This window comes from Theropithecus gelada, chromosome 20 (genome assembly GCF_003255815.1).
Source record: "Theropithecus gelada isolate Dixy chromosome 20, Tgel_1.0, whole genome shotgun sequence".
Lineage (NCBI taxonomy): Eukaryota > Metazoa > Chordata > Mammalia > Primates > Cercopithecidae > Theropithecus > Theropithecus gelada.
The window spans coordinates 73951950-73975348 of record NC_037688.1 but is presented as its reverse complement, the minus strand read 5'-3'; the positions used below and the strand labels follow the sequence as shown (position 1 = coordinate 73975348).

The following is a 23399-nucleotide window of genomic DNA, read 5'->3' as shown; positions in this document are numbered from 1 at the left end:
GAAATGAAGGAATCAGAAGCAAGGGAAAAGCATCTTGGGCGGTGGGAACAGCCTCTGCAAAGACTGAGGAGAAGCCTTCCCGGGACAAACACTAGATCCTCGTGGTAAAACCCAGAGTCAGGAAGGTGGTGTGCACAGAAATTGGAACAGTGATAGGGACCAGACCTCAAGGCCTTTAAATGACATTCAAGGGCTGGTTTTTATACCTAGAACAACTATCCTAAGAACAATAACAAAAGTCACCTTGAATATTCCAGATTTAGGGTAGTTCCAAGAGCCTTTTCAGCACAACTAGGGTTGCTTCTTGGCAGGAGAAGAATGTGTATGGCAACCCCTGGAGTGATGCATCAGTTTTATTTAGCTTCATCCCCCAGTTCCTGGCACTGAATATTTCATTTTTGCTAGCAGTGGAAGCATCAGTTTTACTGTGCAGTCAGCCCGAGTTCTGCCAGCAGCAGCATCTGCCTGGCACCCTCTCAGGTCTGGAACTCTTTTCTCCCCAGCCTGGTGAGGGTCTTGCCTGCCGGAGTGTCCCTTAAGGTGGACCACAGTGCCGTGAACTTGAACCGTTTCTCCTCATTCACCGTCATCCCTACTCCTCACCAGTGGAGGCATGATTCTCACTCTGTGGATAAGAACACAGAAGCTTAGAGAGCTTAAGTCACTTGCCTAAGACCACACAGCTTCCAAAGGACAAATATAAAATTCTCCAACTCTATAATTTCCTACATTTTTTGTGGTACTTCTTTCCTTTCCAAAATATAGAGTGAGTCATACTCATCAGGAATTTTACCTACAGAATGACAACATTTCTGGGGAGTAGGACAGGATTCTGAGATGTTTCCAATCTGTGCCTCGAGCCGATCCGACGACTTATCCAGACCTAAGACCCTCATCTCATTCTTGGCAGTGCCTTTTAAATTTGGCAGCCAACATGGGGTTTTGGTTCTTTCTGCACCAAGTGGAGTAATTAAGGTTTTCATCAAGGTAAACATCTGCTGGGTTTCTATAGAATTGTGGGGAGGGAGTTGAATATACACCAGCACTCAGAATCTCATTAAATGGGTCTGCCCCTTGTTCCAGGACAGGAGAGCCAAACATAGCAGACAGGATTGATGTTGTTTTCATGAATGTAGGTGGCCACTGTGTTCTTTATGGGTTTTCAAGGTGGGAATTTGTTGGCAAAGGAACGAATGAAGAAGCCGGGAGTAACGCTGCTTCAGGAAGGTTTTAGAGCCTGGGGGAAATAATGTAGTTTTAGAATAAGTATTGGCAGTGTGTTAGGGAAAAAAAAAACAAACCCTGAAAAATAGAATACAGATTTCAGGTAAGCACTCCCTTTGTCAAACCACACTTGCCCATATTGGCACACAGCTTGTTGCTACAGCCACACCTCCTCTGTTTATTGAGTATCTACTTGGTGCTTGGTAATATACTGTGTACTATGAGTACCCTCCCTGGGAACCCCACAATAACCCTTTGATGTGATTTCAAACCCATTTTACAGACGAGGGGCTATTACATAGCTTGCACCAGGTCCTCAGAAACCAAATGAGGGAGTTGGGATTTGAACCCCTTCATCTGAAGGCTTGCACCTGCCTGTGGTTAATACATCGCCTTGGAGCAGATAACCTGCCACATTTCCTGGAGAGCAGGATTCTCAACTGCTGCAACTGTGCTCCCCAGGGAATTTTTTTTTCCCAAGACAGTCTCTCGCTCTGTCGCCTAGGCTGGAGGGCAGTGGCGCAATCTCGGCTCACTGCAATCTCTGCCTCCTGGGTTCAGGCGATTCTCCTGCCTCAGCCTCCAGAGTAGCTAGAATTACAGGCGTGCACCACCACATTTGGCTAATTTTTGTATTCTTGATAGAGATGGGGTTTCACCATGTTAGCCAGGCGGGTCTCGAACTCCTGATCTTGCTCTGTCACCCAGACTGGAGTGCAGTGGCGCAATCAACAGCTCACAATGGCCTTGAGCTCCTGGGCTTAAGCAATCCTCCTGAGCAGCTGGGACCACAGGCACCTGCCACCATGCCTGGCTACCTTTTTTATTTTTTGTAGCGATCGGGTCTCACTATATTGCCCAAGCTGGTCTGGAACTCCTGGGCTTAAGCCATCCTCCCACCTCAACCTCCCAAAGTGCTGGGATTACAGGCATGAGCCACTGCGCCTGGGGCCGGCTTAGAAAGATTTTAATTTGAGGTTCGCAGTTGCCATTGCCACTTTTCTGAAAAAGGGCTCAAGTTCCAGTGGAATGTGGAGTTGGTCGTGATGGGTGCATTCCCAAGGCTGAGACATCCCTGGAGTAACTTTAGGCGTCTGTCCTGGGCCGCGTCCTGGTGGAGAAGGAAGCACAGGAGAAGGAAGGCAGGCCACCACATCCTAACACCTGAGTTCCGGTTTGGGACATGCAGAGAGCTCTGTGCTCCCGCCTACACTCTGCCTTCCCCAACTTCCTCCCCATTCCCAACGTTTCACTTGATTGTCAGGCCCAGCTGGCAGCATTCAGCTGGAGCCACTGGGCCAGCAAGCCTGAGAGGTGATGACCCATTAGTAACTGGGGACAAGGGTGTTCATCCTTATCTGACCAGTGACTGTGTCCCCATGAGCTCAGTTCTTTGTTCTGGGTCTCGAGTCTGGAGAACCCCAGCTTTGCTTGGGGACGTCCTTTGGAAGTAAGAGCAGCATGTGAAAAGTACACGGTTTGGGAATAAAGTGCTGAGTCTACAAGACATCTCCCCACTGGAGTTGGCATTGTGGGAGAGAGAGGTGAACTCTTCGGAGATTTCTGTTAAAAGACTGGAATGAGAAGCAGATGGTTCATACTGGCTGAGATAAGAGGCCAGCGCCTTGCTGTAGTTTTAATTTTCCGCAGGAGCCAAATAATTGTAAAGATTGTGTTTCTCCACCTCTGCAGAATCACCCCTAAGCACTGCATTCATGATTCTGCAGAAAAACGAGGCAGCCAGACAGACCTGGTTCAAATCCCAACTGCCACTTACTTGTGGCAAGAATAGAATGAGTTTTGGTGAACCTTATCTGAGCCTCAGCTTCTCAGTCTGCAAACTGGCACTACTCCACTGCATCACAAGATGTTTAAGAGCATCAGCGATGTCTGGAAATCAGTTAGCATGGCGTGAGTATAGATAAAGCCTGATCCACCAAAGGGCCTTTTGGCTTTCTTTGCCTCCGTTTTCTCATCTGCTAAGTGGAAAGAAATTTTCCTTGCATTGGAGTGATGTTCAGTCTCAAAATGCATAGCACTCGAAGTCAGTAGAGATACAGAGCAGTTTTCAGTGGTAACTGAACAGAGTGGCTTGACTCCAGTACACCAGCTCAATGCCAGTTCTTGGGGTTCAGCAGTTGACCCGAGGGAGTGGACAATTAAACAATGCACAGAACCTTAGAACCTGGGACCATGAGGGATCTCTGAGCAGATCGGGTCCAAACCAAGTCCCTTTGCTGGATGCTTAAAGCCTGTCTCCTGCATCTTAGAGAAGAAGGCGTCCAGCCTCCAGAGTGGATCCCACTCCAAGGCAAGGAGCTTTCCTAGTTACTGAACCAAAATCCACCTTCCATTTTGTAACTTATTGAAGATTGCAACCATAGTACAGGACAGAGCTGGGACTCAAACTGAGGTCTGAGTGCATAGTCCATGACCCTAACACCTGGGCCTCATTGCCTCTGTACTCCAAGGTTCCTACGGTTGCACTCCATTCTGTCCAGGACTCAGCACAGCACTGGGAACCGAGCAGGATTAAAGAAGGGCCAGGGTGACCGTGCAGGGGGACCTTGGGGAAGAAGGCTGCCCTCTGCTCGGGAGCTCTCAAAAAGTTTGGGATCAGGCCAGGTATGGCGGCTCACTCCTCTAATCCCAACGCTTTGGGAGACTGAGGCGGACAGATCACTTAAGGTCAGGAGTTCAAGACCAGCATGGCCAACATGGTGAAACCCCGTCTGTACTAAAAATATAAAAATTAGCCGTGTGTGGTGCACGCCTGTAATCCCAGCTACTCAGGGGGCAGAGGTAGGAGAATCACTTGAAAGGAGGCAGAGGTTGCTGTGAGCCAAGACCGTGCCACTGTACTCCAGCCTGGGTGACACAGCAAGACTGTCTCAAAAAAATAAACAAATAAAGAGAGAAGTTTGGTATCGGCAACCTGACTGTGGTCCCTGAGCTCTGGCCAGCCCTTCTTCTGGCCTATAGATGCTGATGGACCCATGGGACCATCACAGGAGTGAATAGGAAGTGTTCCCAGCAGCCAGGTGCTCTGGGGGCAGATCAGACAAGCCTGGTCTTAGACAGGCCTCTTCAAGCTGACCCCAGGGTGTCCACTTCCCCTGTGGAGGAAGTTCCTCAGGTTGAGCCATCATTCGTTGATTTTAATTTTTCCTCCTGGAAAACTGGCCTGCTGTTCCCATCCCCAGAGGCGTCCGTGTCCCAGAGAATTACCAACACTCAACATGTAACTTATATTGCTCATTGACTGTGAAATCAAGGAAAACAAGAGATGAGGAGCTTGCATGCTGGCAGAGAGAGACCGATGAATCATGAACGAATGAGAAAGAGACAGATAAGGGTGACAAAAATAAAATGTGTTGATCTGAAAGCAGTGGGGCTACTTTAAGTTTGGGTCAGGGAAGGCTGTTCTGAGCAGGTGGTATTTGGGCTGAAGAATGAGATAGCCGTTTCGGGCCTGGGGGAAGCTCATTCCAGGCAGGGACACAGCAGATGCATGGCAGGTCCCACGTTGGGAGGAGTTGAGGTCATCATTAGAAGGTTGGGTTTTATTATCTCTGCAATTAGAGATCTTTGGTAGGTTATTAACTAGGGAGTGACATGATGTGTTTCACTTTAAAATAATCCCTCTGGCTGCTCCGTGCAAAGTGGATTGAACAAGACCTCGATGGGATCAGAGCGACCACTTAGGCAGCTGCCACAGCCAATTACAAGTGGAAGTGGCTTGGGATTCAGGTGGAGACAGGAAGAGAGGATGACTTGGAAATGCCTGGAACAGTCCAGACACAAGCAATTGCAGTCAGTGCCTGGGTTCAGATCCGAGCCCTTGTAATAATGTATGAATTTGAACCTCCCTTTCCTCCTGTGCAAGTTTCTTTTGTTGTTGTTTTTTGTTTTTTTGAGACAGGATCTTGCTCTGTCACCCAGGTTGGAGTACAGTGGTGTGATTGCAGCTCACTGCAACCTCCGCCTCCCAGGTTCAAGCGATTCTCCTGCCTCAGCCTCCCGAGTAGCTGGGATTACAGGTACGAGTGACCACGCCTGGCTAAGTTTTTGTAGTTTTAGTTGAGATGGGGTTTCACTGTGTTGGCCAGGCTGGTCTCAAACTCCTGACCTCAGGTGATCCACCTGCCTCGGCCTCCCAAAGTGCTGGGATTACAGGCGTGAGCCGCCGCACCTAGCCCTGTGCAAGTTTTAAATTGCAGGAGGCGATCCTTTGTAAATTGGAGGTGGTAATAGTAATAACTGACATGATTGGTAAAAATATTCATTGAGATCATACGTTCACTTCCTGGAGCTGCTGCAAAAAAATTGCCACAAACTGAGTGACTCAAAACAATGAAAATTTATTCTCTTACAGTTCTAGAGGCCAGAAGTCCAACATCCAGAGATCAGTAGGACTGTACTCTCTCTGATGGCCCTAGGGTTCCAACCTGGTCTGCTGCCAGAGGAGTGGTTGAGAGTAGCTGAGCACATGGCCCTCCTTCAGCAATTGCTCTGTTCTGTTGTGTGGAGAAATCACATTTTGTTTATCTGCTCATCTGCTCATGGACCCTTGGGTTAGTTTCCACCTTCTGGCTCTTTTTTTTTTTTGAGATGGAGTTTCACTCTTGTCCCCCAGGCTAGAGAGGAATGGCGCCATCTCAGCTCACCGCAACCTCCACCTCCCGGGTTCAAGCGATTCTCCTGCTTCAGCCTCCCGAGTAGCTGGGATTACAGGCACCTTCCACCATGCCCGGCTAATTTTTATATTTTTAGTAGAGACGAGGTTTCACCATGTTGTCCAGGCTGGTCTCGAACTCCTGACCTCAAGTGATCTGCCCGCCTCGGCCTCCCAAAGTGTTGGGATTACAGATGTGAGCCCCTGCGCCCGGCCTTCTGGCTCTTATGAATAGTGCCACAATTGGCAGGGCGCAGTGGCTCGTGCCTGTAATCCCAGCACTTTGGGAGGCCAAGGTGGGCAGATCACCTGAGGTCAGGAGTTCAAGACCAGCCTGGCTAACATGGTGAAACTCCATCTCCACTAAAAAAAAACCTGAAAATTAACCAGGCATGGTGGCACATACCTCTAATCCCAGCTACTTGGGAGGCTGAGGCACAAGAATCACTTGAACCAAGGAGGCGGAGGTTGTAGTGAGCCAAGATTACACCACCGCACTTCAGCCTGGGCAACAGAGGGAAACTCTGTCTCAAAAAGTAAAAACAAACAAACAAAAAACAAGTAGTACTGCAATGAACAACAGCAGATAAGGATCTGTTTGAGTCCTTGCTCTCAGTCTTTGGGGTATGTACCTAGCAGTGGAATTCCTGGGTCATATGGTGATTCTGTATGTAACTTTTTGAGGAACTGCCTGTTTTCCACTGTGTGCCATATAGTTTTGGTTGAAGTAGTTACAGAACCACCCCAGATCCAATGTGGGGAGAGATAGATGCCACCTCCCAGTGAGGGGTTACTAGGTCACAGAGGGAAGAGATTGGGCAGGGGAGGTGCTGTTGCGGCCATCTTTGGAATGTGCAAATGGCCCCTTAAGTAGTGATTACTTCATTTATTTATTTTTGCAGTGAATTTTTTTTAAACGGCCTTGGATCACTTAAGTTCAGGAGTTCAAGACCAGCCTGGCCAACATGGTGAAACCCTATCTCTACAAAAATACAAAAATTAGCCAGGCATGATAGCAGGTGCCTGTAATCCCAGCTACTTAGGAGGCTGAAGTAGGAGAATCACTTGAACTCGGGAATTGGAGATTGCATTGAGCTGAGATCGTGCCACTGCACTGCAGCCTGGGCAACTAAGTGAGACTCTGTCTCAAAAAAAATAATAATAAAATAAAATAAAACAGGACCTCACTCTGTCACCCAGGCTGGAGTGCAGTGGTGTGATCTCGGCTCACTGCAACTTTGGTCTCCTGGGCTTAAACGATCCTCCCACCCCATCCTCCTGAGTAGCTGGGACTACAGGTGTGCACCAACATACCTGGCTAATATTTTTTATAGAGACAGGGTTTTGCCATGTTGCCCAGGCTGGTGCAGTGAATATTTCCTCTTCTCTTCTCTTCTCTTCTCCTTCTCCTCCTTCTTCTTCTTCTGGCTCTTCTTCTTCTCTCTCTCTCTTTCTTTCTGTCAAGACAGAGCCTCACTCTGTCACCCAGGCTGGAGTGCAGTGGCATGATCTGGCTCACTGCAACCTTGACCTTCTGGGCCCAAGTGATCCTCCCACCTCAGCCTTCCAAGTAGCTGGGACTATAGGTGTGTGCCACCTGGCTAATTTTAGTATTTTTTTGTAATTTTTCTAGAGACGGAGTTACACCATGTTGCCCAGGCTGGTCTCAAACTCCTGGGCTCAAGTGATCCACCCACTTCTGCCTCCCAAAGTGCTGGAATTACAGGCATGAGCCTCCGCGCCCAGCCTGCAGTGAATACTTCTCCATGTTTGCCCTGTACGCACACTGTGCTGGGTGTAGGATACTGACATGAGTATTGCACGTGTGGTTTTTGCCCTCTCACAGCTTGCAATTACTTGGACAAGAACCATTAACTAAAATTGCAAAATTAATTTTGGGGCAAGGGGGCTGGACTTTCCTGATATTCTTTTCCTCCTTTTATCTTTAAGTTGATGAATAACTTAACACAGCAAACTGCACTGAACTTATATACACACCTCCATGAATTTTCACCTGTGACTACAACCATGTAACAAGCACCTAGATAAAGATCTAGACCATCCCCAGCCCCCAGGAAAGTTCCCTCATGCCCCAGTGGGTAACTGCTATTTAACACGTTCACCATAGATTAGCTGTGCCTATTTTAGAACTTTATAAACGGAATCGTACAGTAGATACTCCTTGGTGTCAGGCGTCTCCCTCTACACTGTTTGTGAAATCCCACAATTCGTTTTTTAAAGAGACGTTGACTTGCTGTCACCCAGGCTGGAGTGCAGTGGCTTGATCATAGCTCCCCTGCAGCCTTGAACTCCGGGGATCAAGCAGTCTTCCCACCTCAGTTTCCCAAGTAACTGGAACTACAGGTGTGCACCACTACACCTGGCTAATTTAAAAACTTTTTTTTTTTTTTTTTTCGTAGAAATGGGGTCTACTGTATTGCTCAGGCTGGTCTTGAACTCCCTGGCTCAAGCAGTCATCCTGCCTCAGCCTCCCAAGTAGCTGGGACTACAGCTGGGATTACAGGCATGCACCACCATGCCCAGCTAATTTTTATATGTTTCGTAGAGACGGGGTTTCACCCTGTTGACCAAGCTGGTCTCGAACTCCCGACCTTAGGCGATCCTCCCACCTTGGCCTCCGAAAGTGCTGGGATTACAGGCGGGAGTCACCACACCTGGCTACACTCTTGTAAACAACCAGATCTCATGAGAACTCTATCACAAGAACAGCACCAAAGGGATGGTGCTAAACTATTCATGAGAAGCATGGGAAGCCCACCCCCATGATCCAGTTCCCTCCCACCAGGCCCCTCCTCCAACATTGGGGATTACATTTCAATGTGAGATTTGGGTGGGGACACAGATCCAAACCATATCAGGGGGCCATTGGAAGGTTGATAAATAATAGAACAATTTAGGTGGATGGCAAATGGTGACTTAGGAAAAGCATGCGCTTTTTGTGTTGCTGGTATGTTAGCAGAAAAAAGTAACAGTGTCTGAGAGCAAAAGTGGCTTGGGTCTGTGTCCGTTCTCTAAAATCTGAACTCTGCTTGAAATTGAGTGAAATGGATCACCAGTTTGATATTAGGAAGATAGGAAAGACCTATAGTCTGAAGGCTCAGAATGCCTACGTGAGGGACTAGCAAACTATTTCTGTAAAGGGCCAGACAGTAAATATTTTTGGTGTGTGGGCCTTGTGGTTTCTCTTGTCACTATTCAACTCTGCCATTGTAGCCCAAAGCAGCCATGAATGAATGGGTGTAGCTGTGTTTCAATAAAGCTTTATTTAAAAAAGCAGGCCAGTGGCCATAGTTGTGGATCCTTAGGCTACAGTCTGCATCCCAGAGCACAGAGCCTCAAGAACATCCTCTTTCCTGGCCTTCCAGAAATTTGAGACTTCTTAACTCCAAGCTTTCCTTTCTTCCACTATCTTGGGATGAGTCGAGAAGTTTCCCTTTGTGTCAACTGCAAGTGCGCTAAACGCCCTGAATGGGTTGACCTACTTTCAACTTTAAGTATTTCCACCTGGGAACTAGAATCCAATTTGGCAGATGCAATGCCAGAAAGCTAATGTCCTTTTTATAGTCTGTTTGGAAGCTCATCTCCTCTTTCCACACCTTCAGAAACCAAACCGAACACAGATCAATTTCCAAGTGCCTCTGGGGCTGTCTGTTAATGCCATGTCGAGTTACTCAGTAGTTGTTTTCCTATAATTAAATATCTGGACACATTGAACTGCCATCCACTGAAGTTACTCTCATGCCCTGGTGAAGTATCTCTGTGCATATTATTTGAAAATGCTAGAGAGGCTTCTTTTCTCCAAACATTTGATAAAATGAATAATACAGGTCGTTAATGAAGAATCAGAAATTACAAAAAGGTGGAAACAAGTAGATGGCCACGCCATAGCCTCATATCCAAAATGCAGTGGTGTTAAACAGAAACCACGTTTCTTTCCAGTCTTCCTTTATTGTGTAGCAGTTTATGATTTTTTTTTTGTGCCTGTAAAAAATTATAGCCAAACTGCATATAAAATTTTATGTTCTTTTTTTCTCTCATTACATGGCTTCAAAAATCACTTCCCTGTCTTTTTATACAGTTTTCAGTAAATGTCATATAATCAAGTTGTTCTACCACAACTTATTTGAGCAATCCTCTACCATTGGTCATTTACATTGTTTTCAACTGAGCACGCTTCTTTTTTTTTTTTTTTTTTTTTAATTTTTTAAATTTTTGTATAAACGGGGTCTCACTATGTTGCCCAGGCTGGTCTCGAACTCTTGGCCTCAAGCAATCCTCCCACCTCAGCCTCCCAAAGTGCTGGGATTATAAGCATAAGACACTGTGCCTGGCCCTTTAAATTACACTGCTCTGAACATCTCTGAGCATAGAACTATTCCTTCATGTAGTATTGCTTGCATTAGCTAAATTTCTAGAGTTGGGATTTTTTTTTTTTTTTGATAGGGTGCTGTATTAGTCAGTTTTCACTCTACTATAAAGATACTACCTGAGACTGGGTAATTTATAAACAAAAGAGGCTTAACTGACTCACAGTTCCACATGCCTGGGGAGGCCTCAGGAAATTTACAATCATGGCAGAAAGTGAAGGGGAAGCAGGCACCTTCTTCACAAGGCGGCAGGAGAGAGAGAGAGCACGCAGGGAAAACTGCCACTTTAAAAGCATCAGATCTTGTGAGAACTCACTAGCATGAGAACAGCATGGGGCAAACTGCCCCCATGATCCAGTCACCTCCCACCAGATCCCTCCCTCAACACATGGGGATTACAATTCAAGATGAGATTTGGGTGGGGACACAGTCTTTACTGGAAAGCCTGCTAGACAAATTCTAAAAGAGCTGTAACACTGAGTTGGGACTTCTTGAGGTCAAAATATTTAATATCTCTTTATGTTGTTTTCCAAAAGGGCTGGATTCAGATACTCTCCAGCAGTGTCTGTTGAGAGAGAGCGAGCCAGGGGTGATGGTCTGGCTTTCAGACCTGAGATCAGACAGAAGGATAGCTGAACTCCCAGGTGGTGGGTTGGTTGGTGGTTGGTTTGTTGGTTGGTTGGTTGTTTTTTTGTTCTGGATCTCATTTCAAAGAGAACAGATTTGACTCCACACCTGACGCACCTCCTCAGTTTCACAAAGCAGCTAAGAGGGAAGTCAGGTTTCATAGCCCAAATGATGCTATTGCTTGAGTATAATTGTGCACCAGCCATTAGCCCACGTTTCTTGGTAGAACCTCGGTGCGCTTGGATTACGAATTTGCACACAGTGGAGTCGCAATAATTTGTTTTATAGTTCTGTCCTTTGGGGGAATGATGTTTCTTCCAAGGCCTCAGTTCCCTTAATCTGTAAAACGGGAATAATAGGAATTCACTGGACAAATATTCAGTGTGCCTGTTGGGCGTGTTGGGCACTGTGCAGTCCATCTCCGGGGCTAGCCTGGAAGGCACACATTGAAAAGATACTCATGCTGGCTGCAGTGGCTCACGCCTGTAATCCCAACACCCTGAAAGGCTGAGGCAGGTGGATCACTTGAGAACAGTCTGGGCAGCATGGCTCTGTCAACCCTGTCAATCAGTGATCAGACTTAGCCTGAGTAGGAGGAGAAAGCTGGAACCAGTGGCCTTCCTCAGATGTGATCTCATGAAAGAATGAAGTCCGCCTATGGGTAGCTGCTCTGGAGTGTGGAAGCCTGAACTTGATCATTCCCTCTAATTCTCATCCCATCTAGNGCTCTGGAGGGTGGAAGCCTGAACTTGATCATTCCCTCTAATTCTCATCCCATCTAGACAAAAGGAGACTTGCTGGGAGAGAGAAATTAATTGTTTGGTTTATTATCAGTTCTTAAGGTCTCACGCTGGTCAGAAGTTCAGAATTAGTTGCATACTTTTTAACTCAAGAGACAGGGTCTTGCCATGTTGCCCAGGCTGGAGTGCAGTGGTATGATCGTAGCTCACTGCAGCCTCAAACTCCCGGGCTCAAAGGATCTTCCTGCCTCAGCCTCCCATGTAACTGGGACCACAGGTGCACACCACCACACCTAGCTAATGGTTTTTTATTTTCTGTAGAGACAGGGATGGTGGTGGTGGGGTGGTGGAGGCGGGGGGACTCAGGGACAGGGCTGTGTCTCACTTTGTTGCCCAGACTGGTCTTGAACTCCTGGGCTCAAGCAATCTCCCTGCCTCTGCCTCCCAAGGTGCTGGAATTACAAGTGTGAGCCAGTGCACCTGGCCAATCAAATTCTTTAAAATTAACTGCCACAGATTAAATTCTTTTCTTAGGGGTTTAAATTTTACAGACACATGACTGACATGTAATAAATATTCGGCATTCATTGGCAAGAACAGGAGAAGCCAGGTTGCGGGATGAGCTTTGGGCTTTGGTTCAAACTGCAGTTCCCCAGGTAAATAGCTCCGGGATCTGGGGCATGTTCTAAACTACCTGCGCTTTATTTTCTCCCTCTGTAGCTTGTAAGAGCACCTACTCCACAGACTCATGAGAATAAACAGAGGTGCTCAATAAACGGTGGCCAGTATTGTTATTTAAGGTTTAGTCTCACTTTAGGTGTATGTCAGTCCCACCTTAGCTACATTTTCCAGTGAGTCACACCTGGCTACCAAGTGCCTGAAATGGGGTTCGTCTGAACGGGGATGTGCTGTAAGCGTAAAACACACATCTAATTCTGAAGACTTGGTATGCCAAAAAGGATATCAAAATATTAACATTTCACTAATTCGTTTTCATAGTAATTAGTTTTATGCTAATTTATGACATGATGAAATGATGAGATTTTGAGGACACATCAGGTTAAATAGAATTAATATTAATTTCTTTATTTTTAGTGATTTATTTTTTAATGTATTATTTATCTTTTTTCGATTTTTGCCTTTTTCCGTGTGTTCTAAAAAATGAATTTCATCTGTTTCTTTTCTTTTTTGATGTGACCACTAGAAAATTTTAATTGACACACGTGACTCACATTTATATTTCTTTTCTTTTTTTTTTTTTTTTTTTTTTTGAGATGGAGTCTCACTCTGTCGCCCAGGCTGGAGTGCAGTGGCATGATCTCAGCTCACTGCAACCTCCGCCTCCTGGGTTCAAGCGATTCTCCTGCTTCAACCTCCAGAGTAGCAAGGATTACAGGTGCCTGCCACCGCACCCAGCTAATTTTTGTGTTTTTAGTAGAGACGGGGTTTCACCATGTTAGCCAAGCTGGTCTCGAACCCCTGGCCTCAAATGATCCGCCTGCCTTGGCCTCCCAAAGCGCTGGGATTACAGGCGTGAGCCACCACGCCAGGCCTATATTTATTTTCAATAGTACAGGTCTAAAGACATGATATAGAAAGTAGCAATGGTTAAGGAATGAGAAAAGCGTGGACGTGGCAATCAGAAAGATGTAGGGGCTTATCAGGGTAGCAGTACTCCCTGTATGCTATTAGAACAGTCAGTTAACCTTTTTTTTGAGACAGGGTCTCACTTTGTCACCCAGGCTGGAGCGCAGTGGCACAATCTCAGTTCACTGCAACCTCTGCCTCCTAAGCTCAAGCCATCCTCTCTCCACCACCTGAGTAGCTGGGACTACAGACGTGTGCCACCACTCTTAGCTGATTTTTGTATGTTTGTATTTTTTTGGTAGAGACCTGCTTTCACTATATTGCCCAGGCTGGTCTTGAATTCCTGAGCTCAAGGAATCCGCCCACTTTGGCCTCCCGATGTGCTGGGATTACAGGGGTGAACCACCAAGCCCAGCCAGTTAACCTCTGTGTGACTCCACTAATATCTGTGAAATGGAAGCAAAAATCCCTAGCACAAAAGCACTGTTTCAATCAATGAGATAATATATAGAAAGTACTTAGCTCAGTCCTAGGCACAAAATAGGTGCTCAAACACAAATAAAGGTTACAGATTTTGTTACATGTGTTAGGGATGTTTAGTATTCAGAAGGGGGCTAAGTAAACTCTGAAGACAAATGAATAACAGTAACTCTCATTTGTTTAGCAAGATAGACTTTCGCATGCCATTTTTACCTCCATGTCGACATTTGATCTTCAGAATGACCGTGGGAGGTATGGTCAGCCCCTTAGGGAGATGAGAGGCTGGGCACAGTGGCTCACACCTTTAATCCCAGCACTTTGGGAGGCGAGGTGGGAGGATTGCTTGAGCCCAGGAGTTCATAACCAACCTAGGCAACATAGCGAGACCCCGTCTCTACAAAAATAAAAAAAAATAAAAACATTACTCAGGGGTGGTAGTGCATGCCTGTAGTCTCCAAGCTACTCAGGAGGCTGAGATGGAAAGATTGCTTGAGCCCAGGAGGTTGAGGCTGCTGAGAGAGAGAGAGAGAGAGAAGGCTGCTGGGGGGGGGGGGGTGAGAGAAAGAGAGAGAGAGAGAGGAAGTAGGCTTAGGAGCGAGTACCTTCACATCTGAGCAGAAACTAGAACTAGGCCTTCTTGTACCAACCTTCTGGATTCTCTCAACTTTCCAAGCCTCCAAAGTGTGTTTCTGTGTTTACCTCACTCTCTGGTTAGGTGGTTTCTACAGGAGTCTTTAGAACAAGAGAGAAGACCAACATTTATTACAACCAGCAACCAACATTAATCACTTTCCCACATCAGTACGGAAAGCGCCATCGCCTTCTTTTTGTCGAATACAGGTTATTCTGCGTGATGGATGTACCCCAGTTTATTTTAACCAGTTCCCACTGATGGACAATTAGGTGATTTTCAGTTTATATAAATGAGGCAAATTCCTTCAAGTAGAATTATGCTAGGGATAAATGGTCTGTGCGCTTACAATTTTACAGATTTTGACAAATTGCTCTCCAAGCCATTTGTATGAATTTCCTTTCCTGCCAGCAATGAATGAAGTGCCAGTTCTCCTGCATCATGAATATGGCCAAATATTTCATGATAAAAAGTCAGTGTGGAGAAAGCAGAGGAAAGGTGAGATGGCAGCTGGGGTGCCGTCAGGAGGTGGGGGCAGCTGTCCAGGTAGGAAACAATGGGTACCCGAACAAGGACAAAGGAAAGAGGGAAAGGGTGGGGCCCAGAGCAACTGCGGAAGTCAAAGTCTGTGGTGTGGTGGTGAAGGAAGATAACAGGAAGGAGGAATCAGATTTCTTGAGTTTCTGGTTTAAACAAATGAGTAGGCAGTGGGTCTGTTAATGGAGATGCTCAACATAGGAAAGGAAATAGGTGTAGTGAGGAGAAGATGATGATAACTGTGAGAACATATTGCACTTGATATGAAGGACATCCTACTGAACCAGGGAGAGGATTTGGGGATAGTGAATCATTTGTGGGAACCATGAGTGTGCATGAGTTCTCCCAGCGATGGGTGGGTGGGTAGATAGATGGATGGATGGATGGATGGATGGATGGATGGATGGATGGGAAGATGGATGGATGGATGGATGGATGGATGGATGGAAAAATGGATGGGTAGGAAGAGAAGATGGTTGGAGAGATGGAGGGAGAGAAGGCTAGATGGATGAAAGATTAGACAGACAAAAAAACAGAAACCTAGACTTTATTGTCTTTAGATTGAACCATATGAAATTACTATTTTTGGCCAGGTGCAGTGGCTCATGCCTGTAATCCCAACACTTTGGGAGGCCGGCGGGGAAGGGTGGATCACTCGAGGTCAGGAGTTCGAGACCAGCCTGGCCAACATGGTGAAACCCCCGTCTCTACTGAAAATACAAAAATTAGCTGGCTGTAGTCGCTTGTACCTGTAGTCCCAGCTACTCAGGAGGCTGAGGCAGGAGAATCACTTGAACCCGGGAGACTGAGGTTGCAGTGAGCCACGATGGTGCCACCGCACCCCAGCCTGGATGACAGAGCAAGGCTCTGTCTCATAAAAAAAGAAAGAAATTACTATTTTTGTTTTAAAAATTACCAAGTGCTTAATTTTATACAGGTTGAAATATTTTGGGGGGAAGGATACTGATGTCTACAGTTTACTTTGAAATGCATCAAACACAGGATGTGATAAAGCACAGGTGGTAATCATGTGAATGGTGGAGGCTAGTGGTGGGTATATAGGGATTTACTGTAAAATTCTTTCGGCTTTGCTGTGCATTGGAAAGTTTCATTTAAAATCATGAGAAATGGGCCAGGCGCGGTGGCTCACTGGTGAATATTGTCAATTTCATGTGGTTCCCCTCAATTTATGTTTTATTTGGCCAAAAAGATCCTTCCAGATTCCCAATCTGCAGCATCAACAGATCTGCTCTGTGGAGTCCCCTCTGGTCCTTGTTCTGCCCCGATTTGGGGGCTGGGGGCTGACGTTTCTCCCTCTCAGAGCTCAGGTTGAATTGCCCTAACGTGCTGATTACTGCACCGAGGATGCCGGTGTCTGGCTTGTAATAATTATAGATTTCCTCTGCGATTTGATCCCATTGGTTGCCTCGGCAACGGCGTAATAGCTCAACCGAAGCGCTGTCACGGTGATTTAGAACCAGTGTGTCTCTCCTGCAGCCTCCATTCTGGGTGCCTCCACCCCCTTGCCGTCGTCATGGTAACTGATGAGCAGCATGTGACCGAGGGCTCTCTGCCCCCCCTCATGCCCCCTCCCCATCTTGTGACCATCCTCGTTTCCTCTTCTGGACCCCCTGTGGACCCGCGTTGACCCAGCATGGGCTACAATGGGGGAGTTGGGTAATTGCTCCCCTAGGTTCCTCCCCAACCCCCCAGACAGGGTCAGGTGGAGCATGGGAGCCAGAGCAGCCCCTCTGCCTTGGGTGTCCTGGAGATGACTTGACGCCCCCCCCACCGGAGCCCCGTCATGGCTGTGGCTGCATCTGCAACACCGCAACAGCAGACTTCTGGGAAAACCATTTAGGCATCTGAAGCCCTGGATTTCTGCTTTGTCCCTTCAGGGCTTCCTGAGCCTGATAAAAAAAAAAAAAAAAAAAAAAAAAAAAAAACCTAGGAAGAGGCCCCTGGAAGGAAAAAGGGGAGGGAGATAGCCTATTTTACAAGGTCTGAAATGATGTGGCTTTTCCTTCTGGCTTAAACCTAGCTGGGTTTAAAACATCTTCTTAAAAATCTGTATTCTATTTTTTTCTCTCTGTTTATCTCTCTCTTGCTGCCTCTGTTAATCTTTGTTTCTGTGTTGTATTTTTTCTGTTTCTGTCTGAAAACCCTTCTCTTTCTGAATCCATCTTTCAGTCTCTCACGTTCTGTCTCTCCCCTCCTCCTTCACCTTCCCTCCATTCCTCTCCCTTGTGCATTTGCCGGGTTCCAGCTGAGCGCATCCTTTTCCCAAACCTGCTTTGCTTCCAAGGGGCCCTTTTCTGTCTCCTCTACCTGTGCCCATGTTTTGGGACTGCCTGGAAATCCAGGACACCCTCCTGAGGAGGGAGCTGGTGCCCAAAAGCACCTCTTAGGATGAACCCAGCCAGCTGCATTCCTGGCCTCTGCAGAATGACATAGAGAAGGCATTTTAAGCAGGCGAGCTGAGCTCGCCACAGGACTCCGACTACCAGGCACCGTGAGTGCAAATGTATATGTGTGTCTGTGTGTGCATGTGCACATGTGTGTGTGCGTGTGCACGTGTGCATCCTTACGTGTGTATGTATCTTCTGGCATGGGGAGGTGGTGCCAGCATCTGTCAGTGCCTGTTATCTGTGGTGTTGGAGTGTGCAACTGTGTGGGCACACACCCTTGTGCACCTGTGTACCTGTGTGCACATGTGCCTGGCTCTCTGTGTGGACACACAAATGTACATCACAGATTTTTCAAGGACGCTTTGTGAACACAGCAGGAGGAGACCCTTTAAAGTGGGGACAAAATAATGAAAGATGGATATAGAAATGATGAGATAAGGAATTGCTCTCATCAGTAGGCTCGCAACACCACAGTCTTCCTGCATCTGGTCTTAGGAAATGAAGTGAGAGTCACCTTGAAAAGGCATTTTTGTTCAAGCCCCAAAACAAATCCTTTCCCTTCATTCTAAGGAAAAGAACAGCACAAACACACACACCCCTTTCTCTTTGAAACTCAGGGGAATGGAAGGCTCAGGGGGCGCTGTCACTGGGCATTTCAGACAGAGTTTGCAGTGAGAATCTCAGTTGACAGCCTGGGCGGCTCACGCCAAGAGTAGATATCAGGAAGCTCTGGACAGCCGCTCTCTTCACATCTTGTGGCTGATTAGAAGTTCATTTTGAATTTTTTTCCCAGAAGCAGCCTATGCCCCAAGAGGCAACCAGAAGAAAGCAATTTTAGAAAATGCAATTTCATTTGCAGGGCAAGATATGGAATCCTGACAGGTTGCCGCTGAAGCTCCTGCAGTTGGTGTGTGCAAGCTGGTAGCCAGGTCACTGGTGGAGGAAGGGGGTCCTCTGTGCTTTGCATGTCCCTGGGTATTTGGGAAACTTGGCAGCCAGTTGCTCTAAGTGAACCCTGACTCTGGAGTAGGCACTGCCCTGGGCACCCTGGCAGAGAGGACAGAGCTGGAGACAAGGACTGGCCTCAGGAAGTTTCCAGTTCAAGTAGGAACAGACCCGATCACACGTGATACTCTCACACTCAGACACACTGCTGCTGCCTGCATTTCCTCCGGGCTGCCATCCCCCTTCCCCTGCCCTGGCCTCTGTCTGCCACGACCGCCCCTGTCTACCTGCTAAGTGCTAATCATCGTTAAACATCCCCTGTCACTGCTTCCCGGAAATCTTTAATTTCCACCCAAGAACAGCTAACACTATACACCCTCCTCTACCTGCTGAAATCACTTGGAGCCTCTGACATCACGTGTCCAACCAACCTCTTTCCCCACATTTGCCCGTGAGCTGCACTTCATTTTGCAAGGACATAAAGAAAACTATGCACGCAACTACATGCAAAATGACTGGCTGGGATTCTTAAAATGCCAATGTCTTTTAAAAGGCAAAAGGGCTGAGAAATGGTTCCAGGTTAAAAGAAATAAAAGAGCCATGAGCCCAAATGCAATGTCTGATCCTAGGATGAAGCCTGGATCAGGGGAACAGAAAACATTTGTGGGCTGGGCTCAGTGGCTCATACCTGTAATCCCAGTGCTTTGGGAGGCCAAGGAAGGAGGATCACTTGAGGTCAAGAGTTAGAGACTAGCCTCAGGAATATAGTGAGACCCCATCTCTACAAAAAATAAATATAAAAATAAACTAGCCGGACATAGTGGTGTGTGCCTGTGGTCTCAGCTACTCAGGAGGCTGAGGCAAGAGGATTACCTGAGCCCAAGAGTTCGAGGCTGCAGTGAGCCATGAGCCATGATCATGCCACTGCACTCCAGCCTAGGTGATAGAGCGAGACCCTGTCTCAAAAAAACCCAAAAAATCATTTGAAGACATTTTAGGGATAAGTGGGAATATCTGAATATAGATTATATATTAGATAATAGTATTTTCATGTGAATAGGCCAATAATAAATAAATAAAAGACAATAGTATTTTATTAATGATACCTTCATGAGAGTGACTTTGTATCTCAGATCATTTGTACTAGGTTATATAAGAGAATATTCTCGTTCTTAGAAGGTACAGGCTGAAGGATTTAAGGATGAAATATCACAACATCCACAACTAACTCTCAGATAATTCAGAAGATAGATAATAGAGTGGGTACAAGTGTGGCAAAATGTTAACAGTTTCTAGGATTACAGGCAGTTGTGGAACTACGTTCATAACTTTTATGTGGGTTTGAAGATTTTCCAGTGCCCAGGCTGGACACTCTGCTTAGCTTTGTGGGTGGATTATCTCATTTCATCCTCAGGGCAGCTTGGGGATGAGACAGCTCTATCACACCCACTTTCCAGTGGAGAAAACAGAGGCAGAGCCAGATGTAAGTCCAGGCCACATTATGCCCCAACGCCCTGTTTTGTGAAATTTAGTACTAAAGATACTACATGGCTGTGTGATGTTGGGCAAATCACTCAACCTCTCTGTGATCTGTTTCCTTTTTTTTTTTTTTTTTTTTTTTGCTACGAGTGGATAATTATAGTATCAGAAGTTTGTTCTGATGGGTATTATGATATCTAAAGAACTTAGAACAGGTTTGGCCTAAAGTAAGTGTCTGCTGTTGCTGCTGTTAATTGTATTTGTTGCTGCAAATGTGATCCCAGCACCCTCGCCTTGGTCAGTGATGGGTAAACCTGGAGGGTTTTTTTTTTCCTTCTGTACCTAAGGCCTGCTTCATGGGTTTGTGATCTACGTGGTCACACAGGGTCCTGTGTTCAGAAGATCCCCCCATGTCACTGGCTTGCAATTTGTAACCATTTTCTAACAAGGGACCTCGAATATTTATTTGATGCACTGGGTCCCACACGTCTTGTAGCCAGCCATGTCTGCACTCCCTTTTTATTGGATCCCATTGAGAGCCTCTCCTAGACTAAACTACTTGTTCCTGAGTCATTGCAGCAGACAGGCCCAGGCAGGCCGTGGCATTTCAGCAGATCAGATTGTACGTTCCTGTGACCACACTCCAATCCTGATGCAATGTCTCAGCCCACACAGGCCAGTACAGTAGCCGTTCATCAGATCTGGTCATTGAACATCTGACACGTGGCTATTCTAAACTCTGATGTGCTGTGAGTGTGAAATTCACACCAGATTTTGAAGACTTAGCATACACACGAAAAATAAATGCACAATATCTTACTAATAACTATATTGATAGCCGGGCATGGTAGCTCACGTCTATAAACCCAGTACTTTTGGGAGGCCAAGGCGGGTGGATCACTTGAGGTCAGGAGTTTGAGACCAGCCTGACCAACATGGTGAAACTTTGTCTCTACTAAAAATACAAAAATTAGCCAGGGGTGATGGCACACACTTGTAATCCCAGCTACTCGGGAGGCTGAGGCAGAAGAATCGCTTGAACCTGGGAGGCGGAGGTTGCAGTGAGTCGAGATCGTGCCACTGCACTCCAGCCTGGCAACAACAGCAAAACTCCATCTCAATAATAATAATAATAACTATATTGATTATGTATCAAAATTATTACATTTTAGATACAATGGGTTAAATAAGATACATGAATAAAATTGGTTGCCGCTGTTTTTGCTTTTTTCATATGGCTACCAGAAAATGCCAAATTACCTATGTGGTTTGCATTGAAAGCTTGTGTTATATTTCTGTTGGGCAGTACTGCCTTAGATCAAACTACCTGTGCCTTCATTGTGACTCCAAACCAAACCAGACCAGCAGGTGACAGCCCAGTGAATTGATTTCTACGTTACATTAACTACACTCTGACCCTGGTGCTCTAGCTTAGACCAAAGTCTCCCAATCAATCCATCAGGCACCTCTTTCTGTCCCTTTTCTATTCCTTTCCCTCTTGGGATAGTCCAAGACACTGATTTTTATACCCAGTGAGTTTGTCAAGTAGCCTAAAGATATTTTTGAGGCAATGTATTGGGTAAAAAGAAACTGAAGTTGGAATCAGAAGAACTAATTTAAGAATTAAATTAAAATCCCAAATCACCTCTTTTTTTTTTTTTTTTTTTTTCTTTTAGAGATGGGGTCTCGCTCTGTCACCCAGGCTGATCTCAATCTCCTGGGCTCAAGCGATCCTCTCACCTTGGCCTCCCAACGTGCTGGGATTACACGTCTGGTCCCGGATCACCTCTTCTCCACGAGGTGAGCTTGGGCGTGTTATTTCTCTGTGCAAGGAAACAGAACAGCACTAGCTTTAAAGCCTCACAGACTCGAGTTTGAAGACTGGCTCTGCCATTGACAAGCTGTATGACACAGGATAAGCCACAACCCTCTCTGAACCTCAGACTCATCCTCAGTCTTACAGGGTTGGTGATGCATACTGTGTAATACGGTTGCAAGAATGGAATAAGATGAAGCAGAACAAATGTCCAACCCAGCAACTGGCACATGGCAGGTGTGCGCTTAATCCCTGCATTCTTAGTGGGATCAGTATTCCCAAGAGAGTAAACATTGATTTATGGGGAAGAAAATAAATCTTACTCTTTATGAATAAAGTACACGTATAAAATACAATACATAAGCAGATGTACAATTTATCTGTGGAATTAAAATTTCATGGGGTATGTAGCTAATAAAGAATCTTTAGGGGAATGACAATGAAAAAAAGTTTGAGAAACATTGCCTTAATCTGACGGATGGGCCTCAGAGGTTGCTTTTCAGTTCAGTTCCTGCGGTTGTCAGAGTATAGGGCTGAAACTCCATGATTGAATTCAGCAAGTATTTTTGAGCACCTACAGTGGCCAGGCACTATTCTGGACCCTGGAAACGGAGGGCACCCTCCAGGCACATGCTTCCCAGAGCTGGTCTCTGAGGTCCCCTGAGCCAGCCCCTGCCTCTGGGAAGATGACCCTAAATGGCAGCCTCAGTCAGGGGGGCAGGGTTTTAGAGGCCTCCTTATACCACCTTGAACAATGGGAATAGAAGTATCTGTCTCCTCAGGAGTAGATAAGATGGTGTATGTGAAACCTTGACATGGTTGGCATTCATTCATAAAATCAGAGCAGATACCCCCCACACACAGGCACAAACGAAAGCTACTTTGAATTACAGAAAAGTTAAGGTCTTTGCAAGCGAATGTAGGAATGCTGCCAGGCACACAGCGTGACTCCAGCCACCAACAAAGTGTTTCCAAGTCTGGAGCTGTGTGGTCCTTGAAGGAGATATAAATGTTTCACTTGTTATATGCTGTGATTTTTGCGTACTTAGCAGTTTCTGGAGTCCGTGAAAGTGGTTTGTTTTCTCTGAACGGGAAGTGCGTTTCCTCCAATCACGCCGACCTGATTTGTTTGTTGCTTGTTGGACTCCCCACGGGAACACAAGGTCCCACAGAACACAGCAGGACGTGTCCTTGTTTACCGAGGAATCTCTGGGGCTCAGCACAGGTGTGCAGAAAGCATTTATTGAACTGAACAAACAGATTTTATAAGCCGGACCTTCTGCGGCGTTGGCCCGGGTAGCTACTTCAGCCTGGGTACAAGCATCCTTTCTAAGCCAATTCCATTCTTTCACTCCTTCTCCCTTGTAGGATCAGAAATCCAAAACTAGCTTATCCTTTTGCAGATATTTCTTTCCATATTATTTCCTACATCCAGAACAAAGGCTCTCTGTGTCTCACATTCGGAGGCTTGGATTTGAAGCCCTGTCTGTTCGTTTTTCTCTCCAATTTTGTCACAGGCTGGGTAACTACCTGCCTGCTAGCAATGATGTGTTCATGCTCCCTGGATTCCTGATTGAGGTGGGCAGAGAGGACAAGGGCAAGAGGATGAAAGAGGTTGAGGCAGACCAGCTTCTTATGAAATCTGGATGTTCAGGCTGGTAGCAGGGCCACTGCATGTGCCAATAGTCTTTAGCAGCTCATCAGGCTATAGAAGAAGTGCCTTTACTAACTTCAAGTCCAGCCTGGGAAACATAGTGAGACCTTGTCTCTCTCTGTCTAAAAAGAAGAAGAAGAGGAAGAAGAAGGAGGAGGAGAAGGAGGAGGAGGAGGAGGAGGAGGAGGAGGAGGAGGAGGAGGAGGAG

The 23399-nt window shown here is 46.3% G+C and overlaps 1 protein-coding gene and 1 non-coding gene across 5 annotated transcripts in view; one reads left to right on the top strand and one right to left on the bottom strand.

The window, feature by feature from the left end:
- Positions 1 to 23399, top strand: part of ABAT (4-aminobutyrate aminotransferase) — a 104091-nt gene that overhangs the window by 15892 nt on the left and 64800 nt on the right. For 2 of the 4 annotated variants that reach the window (XM_025369548.1, XM_025369545.1), the window contains exon 1: positions 16469 to 17401. The exons of the other annotated variants lie outside the window; for them this stretch is intronic. The gene's annotated coding sequence lies outside the window, so the exon portion shown is untranslated. Of the gene's footprint in view, positions 1 to 16468; positions 17402 to 23399 lie in introns of those variants that run through there. 4 annotated transcript variants of the gene reach the window in all.
- LOC112614857 lies at positions 10707 to 10766 on the bottom strand. Its single transcript, XR_003117167.1, has one exon. It is a non-coding gene; the product is annotated as a U7 small nuclear RNA (small nuclear RNA).